The sequence below is a fragment of the Salvelinus fontinalis genome, chromosome 24 (genome assembly GCF_029448725.1).
Source record: "Salvelinus fontinalis isolate EN_2023a chromosome 24, ASM2944872v1, whole genome shotgun sequence".
Lineage (NCBI taxonomy): Eukaryota > Metazoa > Chordata > Actinopteri > Salmoniformes > Salmonidae > Salvelinus > Salvelinus fontinalis.
Genome location: NC_074688.1, coordinates 10,554,425 through 10,567,002, shown reverse-complemented (window position 1 = coordinate 10,567,002; position 12,578 = coordinate 10,554,425). Strand labels below are relative to the sequence as shown.

Sequence of the window (12,578 nt, the reverse complement as noted above, 5' to 3'; positions counted from 1 at the left end):
AACAACGATGTGCACACACTGGCTACAAACGTATCACATAGACAACTACTCACAACAAATGAAAGCCTATGGCTACCCTAAATAAGGCTCCCAATCAGAGACAACCGAAATCAGCTGTCTCTAATTGGGAACTCATTCAGGCAACCATAGACTCTCCTAGACAACTAAACATACATAGACAACGCTAGACACATGAACTCAACACAAACCCATATACTACACCCAACAACCCCTTTACCATAGAAACACCCAAAACCAACAAAAACACAAACATTCCCCATGTCACACCCTGACCTAACTAAAATAATAAAGAAAACAAAGAATACTAAGGCCAGGGCGTGACAGTAGCTGTATCAAAGTGGCGTGTTTTTAAGGAGGGCTAGCTAGCTAACAAGCTAGAAACTAACCAAACCATCGTTTAGAACGTTGTTTTTAGTTGCCTGGCTTGCTACATTGACATATACTAAATTCAAATCCAGCAATTATGTTATTTGGACCACCATGCTGTTGACATCATACAGCCTGTCATATTTGTGTTTGTACTTTTACATAACGACAATGACAAGTTTGATGTTGGATGGCAATAGCATGTTCATGATGTCACTACGACAACTGTATACAGCAGAGATGGGAACAGTGTAACAGGAACACCCAGGTGTTTAGAAGATTACATCTGTCTCCGCCAGACGTTCTGGATTGACTGCAGTAAGACCCAGAGCCCTCTGTACTCTCTAGCAGAGGAACAGAGAAACAGGCAACTGTCTCTTTCTTTTTCAACTCTCTTTATTTTCTCTTTTAATGCACCTCCTGTGCTCACATTTTCCGTTTCTTCCTTGATCTTTGACACAATCGTCAAACTAGCAACCAGCAAAGACTGAGCCTTTCACTCAAACAGCATCAATCTTTTCTCCACACCAAAAGGTGTTATTATTCTGCCTGCTGTTGAGTTTTAATGAAATGGGGTTTAGATTCATGGGTCTGGTGTGGGGCTAGAGCAGGAGATGAGAAAAGCAGGCAGGCAGTCCAGGCAGACAGACAGAGAAAGGGGTTATATATAGACTAAATCATTAGTGGTGCAGTCAGAGTGAGAGGAGAGGCGATCTGGGCCTTGCTACAGCCACTGCTAAGACAGAGAGGGAATAAGCTGAGGAGAAAGACAGTCCACTGCTTTGTCTGAAAACAGTCCCGTACCTCATAGAGGTGTCAGAAACCATCCACACATACATCTGGCAAAGGACAGCCACAAGGAGGGAGGACATTAACTTGAGATAATCAGACCTAAAATAGACGCCAATAAGCCTAAAGTTATGCCGCTGGAATGAAGGTGTGTCAAGACCATTTTGCAGACTCGTAATGAGGAGCAAATGTGATGCCTTAAAACATAGCTAAATTGTCCCCCTGCTTGCAAAGTAAATTATTATCTGTTGGCAGTAATGCCGGGAATTGTTCCCTTGGGATTTAGCTAGGCCCACATCTGCCGGTCAGATATCAGCTGTCTTGCATCTGTCGCCTTGGTACCAAAGCTGGAAAAAAACGGAGAGAAAAGATAAGAACGGACCATTTGCATCGCATGCGTTCGTTCACAGGCTTTTTAGCGTGACTTATTTGAAGGTATTATAGGGAGCACTAACCCATCAGTTTCACACCGAGTGCCTCACTCCTCAGGTTGATCAGGCGGTAGAGGCGTCAGGGTGGTGTGACTTAGAACGCTGCTGTAATACGAGTGACTGGATTCGCATCACGCTGAGGCCATCGCTCTCCATCCCACCGATCACGAGAGTGAGCTACAATTACAAAGCCTTCGTTTTGCTCAACACAAAGTAACATCTCTGCATCTATCTCCCCGCAGTGCTTCACAATGCTTCACCCACTGTTCTGGAATAAACCATTGGACTGGCTAGAGCCCTCTCCAATCTGCAGACCCGTGTAGGGAGCCTTGATGCACTCAGAATCATAATTGTCTCACTGACTGCCATATTAGAACCAACGTGGTTTATCTTTGATGTATTTAAGTGTGTACTATGCATGGACACCAGCATTGCTTATGTGACTGACTGATTCCTTTGTATGTTAAGATCTAAATCTATAATCCTCTCCGCATGATCAGCTGTGTGAGGTCAACAAATCGGAGTTAATATCAGCACTTTCAGAGGGTACGATTCTCACACAGCGCTGCATGTCCCTATGGACAGATAGATTAACCTCTGAGAGTGCCAGGATTGGTGTCCCCCCCCGTGGGATGGTTGAGCTAACATAGGCTAATGTGATTAGCATGAGATTGTAAGTAACAAGAACATTACCCAGGACATAGACATATCTGATATGGGAAAAAAAAAAGAAAAAAAAGAAAGCTTAAATTATTGTGAATCTAACTACACGGTCCAATTTACAGTAGCTATTACAGAGTAAGAATACCATGCTATTGTTTGAGGAGAGTGCACAGTTATCAACTTGAAAATGTAGCAATACTCTTTCAAGACTGTTGGAAAAGCATTCCACATGACGCTGGTTGAGAATACCGAGAGTGCAAAGCTGTCATCATGGCATCATTGAAGATTTTCAAATATAAAATATATCCGTTTAACACTTTTTGGTTACTACATGATTCCATGTGTTATTTCATAGTTTTGATGTCTTCACTATTATTCTACGATGTAGAAAATAGTCAAATAAAGAAAAACCCCTGAATGAGTATGTGTGTCAACTTCTGACTGGTACTGTATGTGCTTTGTACACGTACCCAGTCATGCGCTCACACACACATGCACTCACACATCAGTTTTCACTACTTTACTTTATTAGAATACTTTATTTGAATCCACCAAACAAATTTACAAAAAAATGATCCAATAATTTCAAAAGTCCCTGTATGCATGGCACTCAAGGGTACAGAACGCACCTCCTTCACCAAAGAGCTAGGCTGCCCACAACAGCTAAAACAGAGCAGTACCGAGCCAATCGCTTTGCCCTAGTTTTTGTCAGGCCTGCAATGTGGAGGCCACACACTGCAAGCCTGTGTACGTGGCCGAGACTGCCGAATATCAGCGCTACCAGCTTGCACCTACACCAGAGGCTGTCCAAGAAAGCCACGAGGGGCTGGAACTTAAGCAGCTTATTGGCAACGGCCTGCTCCATATAGCCGTCAAATGAACAGCCCACTTCCAAAATGAGCACCTCTTCCTGGCCTCCTCCTCAACAACATCTGCCGTATTTGGCACACAGGAAAACACATCATCATCGAACCGGCTTCCCCTTCCCCTTATGCATATGTGCGGTTGGTGAGACCACTTTTCCCACCTTGCTGGCTATCAGGTCAACAAGATGGTCGTGTTTAGCAATGTACAAATCCTTGTAAGAACATGGGCAATGGACTCCAATACATTTCCCTCGTGTAGAATAGAAAATGGGTCAGGGTTTGCAGGGTACCAGAGTGCTAGACTATATTTTTTTGGTAGAACTTGCAGCCTCGCTTTAACAGTAAAGGTGAGAATGTCCTTGCCAATGGCAGCATTCTAGTACATGGAACGAGAGACAGAGTGGTCAGCACAGTCCACACACACACACACACACACAGTCTCCCTTCCCTACTGTGCAGTATCGACCCATGCTGAAAGGCTGCGAGACCGTAATGGAGACTCCGTAGAAAAGAAATGTGCTCGACTGGCTTAGGAGAACCAGCCGACAACCAGAGGTGCTTCTAGAAGCTTACGCTTAGCCATGGGTGGCCAGAAATCCATCAAGGCTTTTTAACCCAGCTTAATGCGGTCTCTATTTACTCAGGATTCTCGTGCCTAAGTGGATATTTTCATACTGTCTCACAGACCCATGACAGGCACGTTTACCCAACACTCTCCACCCACGCTCCTCATCCACGTACAGTAGCTGCCAGGATTTCCTGTCTGATGTTTGTGTTGTTGTGGAAAATGAACATCTTTATTGTCTGATCAAAGTAACCCACCGGCATTGTTATTCTGCTGGTTGACAGGGCTCTTGTGCTGACGGTTACATCTGATGAGCGGGTGATAAATCACTCACAGCTCCACCGTGACAGTGTGCTCATCCCGGGCTAGGTGAACGGTCCCAGATTCCTGTGTGTACCGTGTGCCAACGTTAGGCCAGGTCTGTTCAGACAAACAGAGCACACATGGCACAGACACACGGCTAGCCTGGGTATTTTAGTTCACCTGACACGTTCAGATGTTTTCAGCTACATTAGCTCAGTACATGAAGAATCAACAATTCAGGAAATGGTAGATCAGGGAAATGTGAGCTATCCCTTTACACATGGCTATAATTATGAATTATGAATAATACTATATGTAGTGTCTTCTCCCTTCCGCTCCTAATGTTGTTGTATCTCTGTAAATGATGGCAATGCTGTTTAATGGCAAACTCCTGTGACGTTGGATTGATTAATGTGACGCCTGCTGTTCATTGAATGATTGACTGTTTATAATTACGTGATTAAATGAATCAGGTAATTATTAACTCATTAACCTGGGGCTTCATGGGAAAGTTTTGGCTTTATTAAGTTTCTATTTCCCAAATTAACTCAAAGAACAACAGACTATCGATTTTTACAACAGTCGCTAATTAATTAATTTCCTCTACAGTCTCATTCTGAACGTCGCATAATCCGGGAATCTGCACAAATCCGAGACTCACTAAATAAGTCCGTACCACACCAATTGAGTTGATTATTTATTTACTAACAAGCTAAAATGATAATATAAGATACGCCTATGTAGATATTCCATAATAAATCAGCCGTTTCCAGCTACTATAGTCATTTACAACGTTAACAATGTCTACACTGTATTTCTGATCAATTTGATGTTATTTTAAAGGACCAAAAATTGTCTTTTCTTTCCAAAACAAGGACATTTCTAAGTGACCCCACACCTTTGAACGATAGATTACACAAACACACAGTCTATGATATTGATTAGAACTTAGTACAATGAAACAGGTCCCTAGCGAGCCAACACAATATGACACGTGTTACACAAAATAGGGATTTCAAAAGAGAAAGAGAGAGCGAGAGTGCACGAGAGAAAAGCACACTTTGGTACATTTGTAAACTATGCTTAGTTTAACCCTGACCTTGCCACGAACTGCCACTCTTATGGGTCAGAATATAATGATATAATTGCATTTCGTAGGTCTCCGATGGGGTCTCTCCTCATGGACCAAGTTCCCGACCTCTCCTCTGATGGCGACGCTTCTGTTGTTACCGGGTGTAACTCTCTGATTGTCCACGCGATGTCAGTGTCCTTTCTCTTAGTGGTCTGTTTCCTCGCCCTTGTTCTGAAAGAGAGGGGTCTTCTGAGGACGGCTAATCGACCATATAGGTGGTTCCAGCGTGGGAATGAAAGCAGTGTAGACACACGATTCCTTGGAGAGAATAACCGGGTGGTCCTGCTTGAATTCACCCTCTTAGACACAGCTACTCATCCGTAGCATAGATTGTTAAAAGGTTGCTTTGTCTTCTTCAACCTCGTGTTTCGTTTTGGGGTTCCAACTAATCGGACCTTGGCTGCAGCTCGTGGTCCCTAGTCATAATGTTAATTCTTAACTCACATGTTTTACACCCTCGGGTCAGAAATGGCCGTTTCCGCATTTAGGGTAAGTTCTCTGGGCGTAACTAGTTGCGAGGCAAGGTCTGGATTTTACTCAGATCCAATTTAGACAACTAACTTCACATTTCCTCTTTATTTAAATGTTCTCTTTGATCTGGACATTTTCCACACAACGTACAGTATGCAAACATCAAGTGCATATTGTGAAAACTCTTCAAGTTGCAATATTTTCGTTATAACGTCGTCATTTAACTTTTTAATAACATAACTACATTCATTTTCATATTCCATCTATCGTCATTACTACCATTTTGGCCTACAAAACATATTGTCCCAAAGTCCATTTATTGCATGATACTGTTCAGAGGTAGCTTCTCCATAGACCCATCGGGGCGGCAAGTAGCCTAGCGGTTAGCGCGTTGGACTAGTAACCGAAAGGTCGAATCCCCGAGCTGACAAGGTAAAAAGCTGTTGTTCTGCCCCTGAACAAGGCAGTTAACCAACTGTTCCTATGTCGTTGAAAATAAGAATTTGTTCTTAACTGACTTGCCTAGTTAAATAAAGGTCAAATAAAAATCATGCATTCCATACTGAGAGGACGAAGGGATTTTGTCTGCTCCCTTAAGATTTACAATGGACGTTGAGGTGACATAAAACCCACCCACCTCCATACATCTCGATCTCTCCCACGCTGGTGGGTGTGAGATATCTTTGTAGGATTATGGTCCACGGTAACCTGAGCCGCACAGGCCAGTCATGACACTCTGCAAGTACCTAGCCTCTTGTTAGATCATGAAACCAATGAGAGCGTATGGGGTTTTAATGAAAAAGGTGTTTTTTTTTATTGCAGATGCTAATGAGTGGTTGTTTAATTATGTTCATATTGATCAGAGAGGGAGAGAGGAGAGAATAAATATGGAGGGAAGGTGGGAAAGAGGAAGATAGGAAGATATTTGTAGATAAATACTCGGATTAAATCAAAACACAATTCCTTCCTGTCTAGTTTGAAAGCAGGCCAGTGATGTAAATAACCCCAGAGTTAACCATCCGTCTCTGTCGGGTTGTGTGCGAGTGAGTGTGTTATTTTCCTCTCCCTTTTTAAAGTAAGGACTTGACAGTGCATCAGTGTATTATTATGCACGTTTTTTCTGCTCTGCATATGCAAATGAGGTCTGATACCCTCGGGCATTTTCCCCCGACAACATGTGCAAAAGTTCGAAGCAGGCGTGCGAGGCGGCGAGTGGGGCTGATTTGGAGTCGCAGCAGAGTTTAACTCGGCTCTCCCGCTGAGGTCAGCCGTGAAGGAACCGTTTAGAGGGAGACGTAAATCTGTCATGTACTCTAAGATTATACTGTAAATAGAATAGAGTAAAGTTGAGAATGTTGTAGTTAAGTCGAGCATTTCATATAAATTGATCAAATAAAACAGGATTTTATACCGGCTGGTGTAGCGTTGAATCAGTTTGCTACTCCATTGTGGAATATGTTTCATCACACCGCATAGCTGTTCCCCGATCTTGATTTCACTGTTGTCTATAACCTACGCTATCTTAGCGTATTTTCTCTGAGGGGTTAGGGTTAGTGTACAAAACATTATGAACACCTGCTCTTTCCACGACGTGGACTAAGTCCAGGTGAAAGCTACGATCCCTTACTGAATACACTTCAATGTGTGTAGATGAAGGGGAGGAGACAGGTGAATTAAAGGATTTTTAAGCTTTGAGACCATTGAGACGTGGATTGTGTACGTGTGCCTTTCTGAGGGTAAATGGGCGAAACAAAAGATTTAAGTGCCTTTGAACGGGGTATGGTAGTAGGTGCCAGATGCACCGGTTTGTGTCAAGAACTGCAACACTGCTGAGTTGTTCTTGTCAACAGTTTCCTGTGTGTATCAAGAATGGTCCCCTACCCAAAGAACATCCAGCCAGCTTGACACAACTGTGGGCCAGCATCCCTGTGGAATGCTTTCGACACCTTACTAATTGAGGCTGTTCTCATTATTGGAAAGGTGTTCCTAATGTTTTGTACACTCAGTGTATATAATGCTGTGTCTCTCTCTCTCTCACCCACAGGTCAATGGACATCCTCCACAAGGGACCCAGTTGTTTCCTTTAGTCCCCAGTGCCGACACCCAGATGCTGCTTAGGTAGTCACCATTACCCCCTGCTCAGCGGCTCCCTGACCACATGTAGCTTCCCATGTCTGCCCTTCTCTGCTAGGCCAACACAGCCCACACAGTCTTCATGAGGTTCACGACCCTGCCAGACCATACCAGATAGAGGTATGTATATCAGTGCAGTGTACCTCGCTACATCTCGTATTGAACAGCGCTGGCAACCTTGAGATGTTACACAGTGTGCGTAACGGACAGACTTTCTTTTGGATATTGTAACGAGGCAGCAGTGGCTTGATGGTGGACAGCTGTCTTGGTCTTGATTTCAATGGCGTGAAGAGGCATGAAGGGGGAACGTTGACATATCCAAGACAAGATACAGCTCACTCACACTGTCAATCTGCTGGCCATCTGGCCCATCAATAGGGGTGATTTAAGTCACAATCCAAATCCACGGACCTAACCCTAAACCACCAGTTGGTTTTTCGGGATCTAATTTCCTAAGAACTGATTTGATAGAATTTAAAGAAAGCCTTTCCCAGTCCTGTTCATCTGAGGTTTAAGGGCTGATATTTACTTTTCACAACCGGTTGCCAAGGCAGCACCTGCTACACCTTCCCTCTGGGGGAAGAGCTGTCCTTAGTGTTTAGAGGCTTCGACACTGACCTTTGACCTTAAACCTCTATCAAGTACACCTGCTGTAGCCTGTCCCCTGAGACAGCTGCCCCTGTCTGGCCTGGGGTCAAAAGTCACCCTAACACAAAGTGACAGGCATTTTAACAGGAAGTAAAACCTACCACAACACCATACATAAGTAAAATCTGCTAGTCCATTTAGCACAACCTAAACTACTACTTGTAACGTTGGAAACAATACTGTAGCTGTGCCTATGCGCAGCCAGGGATTTATTTTGTGCCAGCCCATGCAGTCTTAATTCATTCAGACACTTTCAATGTTGCTTTAAAAGCCAGAAACATTGACGCTCACCCTACATTTAGCGGTGAATCGATCACTGAACTAGCTGTAACAAAGAAGAGAAATAGGGATAATGCATGAAGAAAACACAGTATGCAGTCTGAGTGAGTCATTTTGTAATTTGCCTGGATAGGTCTTGCAGAATTTCTCAGCTATTCTGAGACCTTGACATTTCTGTAAAAACAAGTAACGGACCTCAAAGTGCCCTTTTTGTATTTGCATGTTGTTACGGTTTTTAATTTAAGGAAAACACTGCGGTAGAAATGCCAACAGGTCATCTGGGGGCAGGTGGTGGTGTTAAATGTGCATAAATTGATATTTGTGCTTCTTTGAGTTAATGGAGAAAAACAGAGAAGAAAAACAGATTCCCTTGGAATGATTTGAATATTGATTTTGATATTGACATTACAGAAGGGTGGCTGGTTGGTTGGCTGGGTGGTGTTTAGGATGGATGGATGGATGGATGTATGGGTGGGTGGGTGCATAGGTGAATTGGTGGAATGGTGGATTGATTGATGTGTAGTAGGTAGGGCAGGTGATGAAGATCAGAGAGAGTAGATTAGCAGGACCCCATATGGAAAAGGTATAGAAGAATTTAACAAGATTCCTATATGTTCTACCTGGAACTTGTAAGTATGTGGCAGCAAGTACACTTAAAATATTCTTGTAATATCTGACTTATACGGGTGGTTAAAATGTAGACATAACAAAAATGTTGCATGTATTATATAAAAACAACATACATGAGACATTAAGCTAAGCCTTCTAAGGTCTCACATACATGTGTCATACACACGTCAAAGCACTTGCATACCACTGTCTGACATCATTGAAGCATGTGATGTGACACAAAAAAATAATCAGCGTCCTCAGCGAGGAGGAGCAGAAGGAGGAAAGGTGAAAGCAGGAGGGAGAGGAGCAGGAGGACGAAAGGGGAAAGCAGAAGGAGGAGAGGAGGAGAGGGGAGGAGGAGCAGGGGTGAGAAGAGGAGAGTTGGGGGAGTAGGGGAGAGGCGGACGGGAGGATGAGAGGAGGAGGAGGAGAAGCAGGAGGAGGAAAGAGGAAAGCAGAAGGATGGGGATGAGAGGAAGCGGAAAGGACGACAGAAGGAGGAGGAATTACTTTGATTGCAGCATTGAATCTATTTAGTTATGAAGTAGAGATTTCACAAAAGCCATTCTCATGATAGCACGTTGGTAGTAGTCAGTGACAAATATCAAACCTAAGTAGGGATGGGCTTGGTTAAAACCCTGGTTGGGAGACCAATGGCATAGTTGTAAACAAATCAACTGTCCAGTAGGAGGTGCTGCCTGACCTTAACCATGGAAATTCCAAACATGAAAATGTACATACAGTGGTTGCTCCTTTAGAAGTTGCGTCATACTGCAGCACACCTTGCGGGCTGCTGCAGCATTCTGTGGCACGTTATCTAATTGTCAGCCATTTTTTCTGTTAATGCAAGTTAGTGCTAGTTTGACCACCAGAGGGCATCTTTGAGAGGCATTTGATAGTCTTCCATATTGGCATTACCGGAGAATTTAATACTTTTTTTGTAATAACATAGTATATGGGATTTATTTTAAGAAATTTGCCTTAATTAATTTGATTAATATTGTGGTATTTCTATTCGGAGAAAAAGGAAACCCTCCTGGTTTCCATTAGGATGGAATAGAAAACATGGCGCTGTACAACGTGACGGTCAGGAGTAGGCTACAGCATAAGAGGATTGGAGGATTCTAAATGATTTGCCTTCATTAGACATCTTTTTTTCCAATATTTCTGTAAATCAGTTATATTTATTCCCATAGTAATTCGGTATGGATCCATAACTAAATCAACATCTGCAGAGTCTTTTTATCATTATTTTATTAACGAAAGCATGAAGATGCTGATGAAGAAATATGGTACTGGACAGTAAATGCTTTTATATTTGGATAATAAAGCATTTAAAGCCTTTTGAAGATATAAGCCACCTGCATTTGTTTATTAGGCTACTGTGCAGTCTGACACACAAACATAGCCTACAATACATACTGTAGTAAACATGGGAAAGTGCCTAATTCCAGAGAGCAAGCATGTCTGTACTACAGAATTCTGGCACGCGGGAGACCGGGGCTCAATTCCCCGACGGAGAGGAAGGGGTAGGCTGTCCTTGTAAATAAGAATGTATTCTTAACTGATTCCATATGTGTTTTTTCATAGTTGCGATGTCTTCACTATTATTATACAATGTAGAAAATAGTAAAAAATAAAGAAAAATCCTGGAATGAGTAGGTGTGTCCAAACTTTTGACTGGTACTTGCTTAATTAATTTGATTAATATTATGGTGTTTCTATTCCAAGAAAAACGATAAACCCTCTGGGTTTCCGTTAGCATGGAACGGTAAATATGGTGCTGTACAACGTGACGGTCGGCAGTACAGTACTGGGCTATTTAGCTTAAGAATTCCTGTGTCGTGCGTGCAGGGCACGCGGGAGACCAAGGTTCAATTCCCTGATGGGGAGGAAGAAGTAGGCTGTCCTTGTAAAAAATTATTTGTTCTTAACTGACTTGCCTAGTTAAATTCAATATGGATTGCCTGGGCTCATAAATTCAGAGCGTTGTCAGTTTGTAAATTCAGATCGTTTTGCTCTCGGAGCGTACACTGGACGTTTGGGCCGAGGAGTAGGTTTGATTTGAGTGTTCTGGCCTTACAACGCCAGTCAAGCACCCAAGTTAACGTTGGCTAGCTTGCTAGCTACTTCCAGACACAAATGAGACCCCTCTGACCATTGTACTCGCCCTAGCAGAGCTGGTTAGGCAGTTTTTGTGTTTACCAAAGGGTTGGTGACTGTAACTGTGCTGCTGGAAACAATTTAATTATGCTTTTTGGCGACGGTTACTGACACCAGCTATATTCAACGGGTGTTGAGCGCTCGTAAATTCATTATTCTGCGCTCTGGTACACTCAGACGAGAGTGCTCTGAAATCAGAGTACTGTAGATTGCCAGAGCGAATTTAAGAAAACACCCGAATGTCCACTGAGAACGCAAAATGACTACACCCCAAGAACACAGTGGCCTCTATCATTCTTAACTGTAAGAAGTTTGGAACCACCAAGACTTCCTAGAGCTGGCCACCTGGCTAAAGGGAGGTGACCGAGGGAGGGGAGGTGACCAAGAACCCTATGGTCACTCTGACAGAGCTCTAGAGTTCCTCTGTGGAGATGGGAGAACCTTCCAGAAGGACAACCATCTTTGCAGCACTCCACCAATCTAAGACTTTATGGTAGAGTGGCCAGAGAGAAGCCATTCCTCAGTAAAAGGCACATGACAGCCCACTTGGAGTTTGCCAAAAGGCAAAAAGACTCTCAGACCATGAGAAACAAGATTCTCTGGTCTGATGAATCCAAGACTGAACTCTTTGGCCTGAATGCCAAGCGTCACGTCTGGAGGAAACCTGGCACCATCCCTACGGTGAAACATGTTGGTGATAGCATCATGCTGTGGGGATGTTTTTCAGCGGCAGGGACTGGGAGACTAGTCAAGATCGAGGGAAAGATGAACGTAGCAAAGTACAGAGAGCTCCATGATGAAAACCTCCTCCAGAGCGCTCAGGACCTCAGACTGGGGGTAAAGGTTCACCTTTCAACAGGACAACGACCCTAAGCACACAGCCAAGACCTTCGCAGGAGTGGCTTTGGGACAAGTCTCTGAATATCATTGAGTGACAAAGACAGAACCCGGACTTGAACCCGATTGAACATCTCTGGTGAGACCTGAACATAGCTGTGCAGCAACGCTCCCTATCCAACCTGACAGAGCTTGAGAGGATCTGCAGAGAAGAATGGGAGAAACTCCCCAAATACAGGTGTTCCAAGCTTGTAGCGTCATACCCAAGAACACTCGAGGCTGTAATTGCTGCCGAAGGT

The 12,578-nt window shown here is 43.5% G+C and overlaps 1 protein-coding gene across 4 annotated transcripts in view; it reads left to right on the top strand.

Moving 5' to 3' along the window:
- Positions 1–12,578, top strand: part of LOC129821904 (leucine-rich repeat and fibronectin type III domain-containing protein 1-like protein) — a 129,084-nt gene that overhangs the window by 52,907 nt on the left and 63,599 nt on the right. For 3 of the 4 annotated variants that reach the window (XM_055879635.1, XM_055879636.1, XM_055879634.1), the window contains exon 2: positions 7,652–7,860. The exons of the other annotated variant lie outside the window; for it this stretch is intronic. The gene's annotated coding sequence lies outside the window, so the exon portion shown is untranslated. The remainder of the gene's footprint in view (positions 1–7,651; positions 7,861–12,578) is intronic. 4 annotated transcript variants of the gene reach the window in all.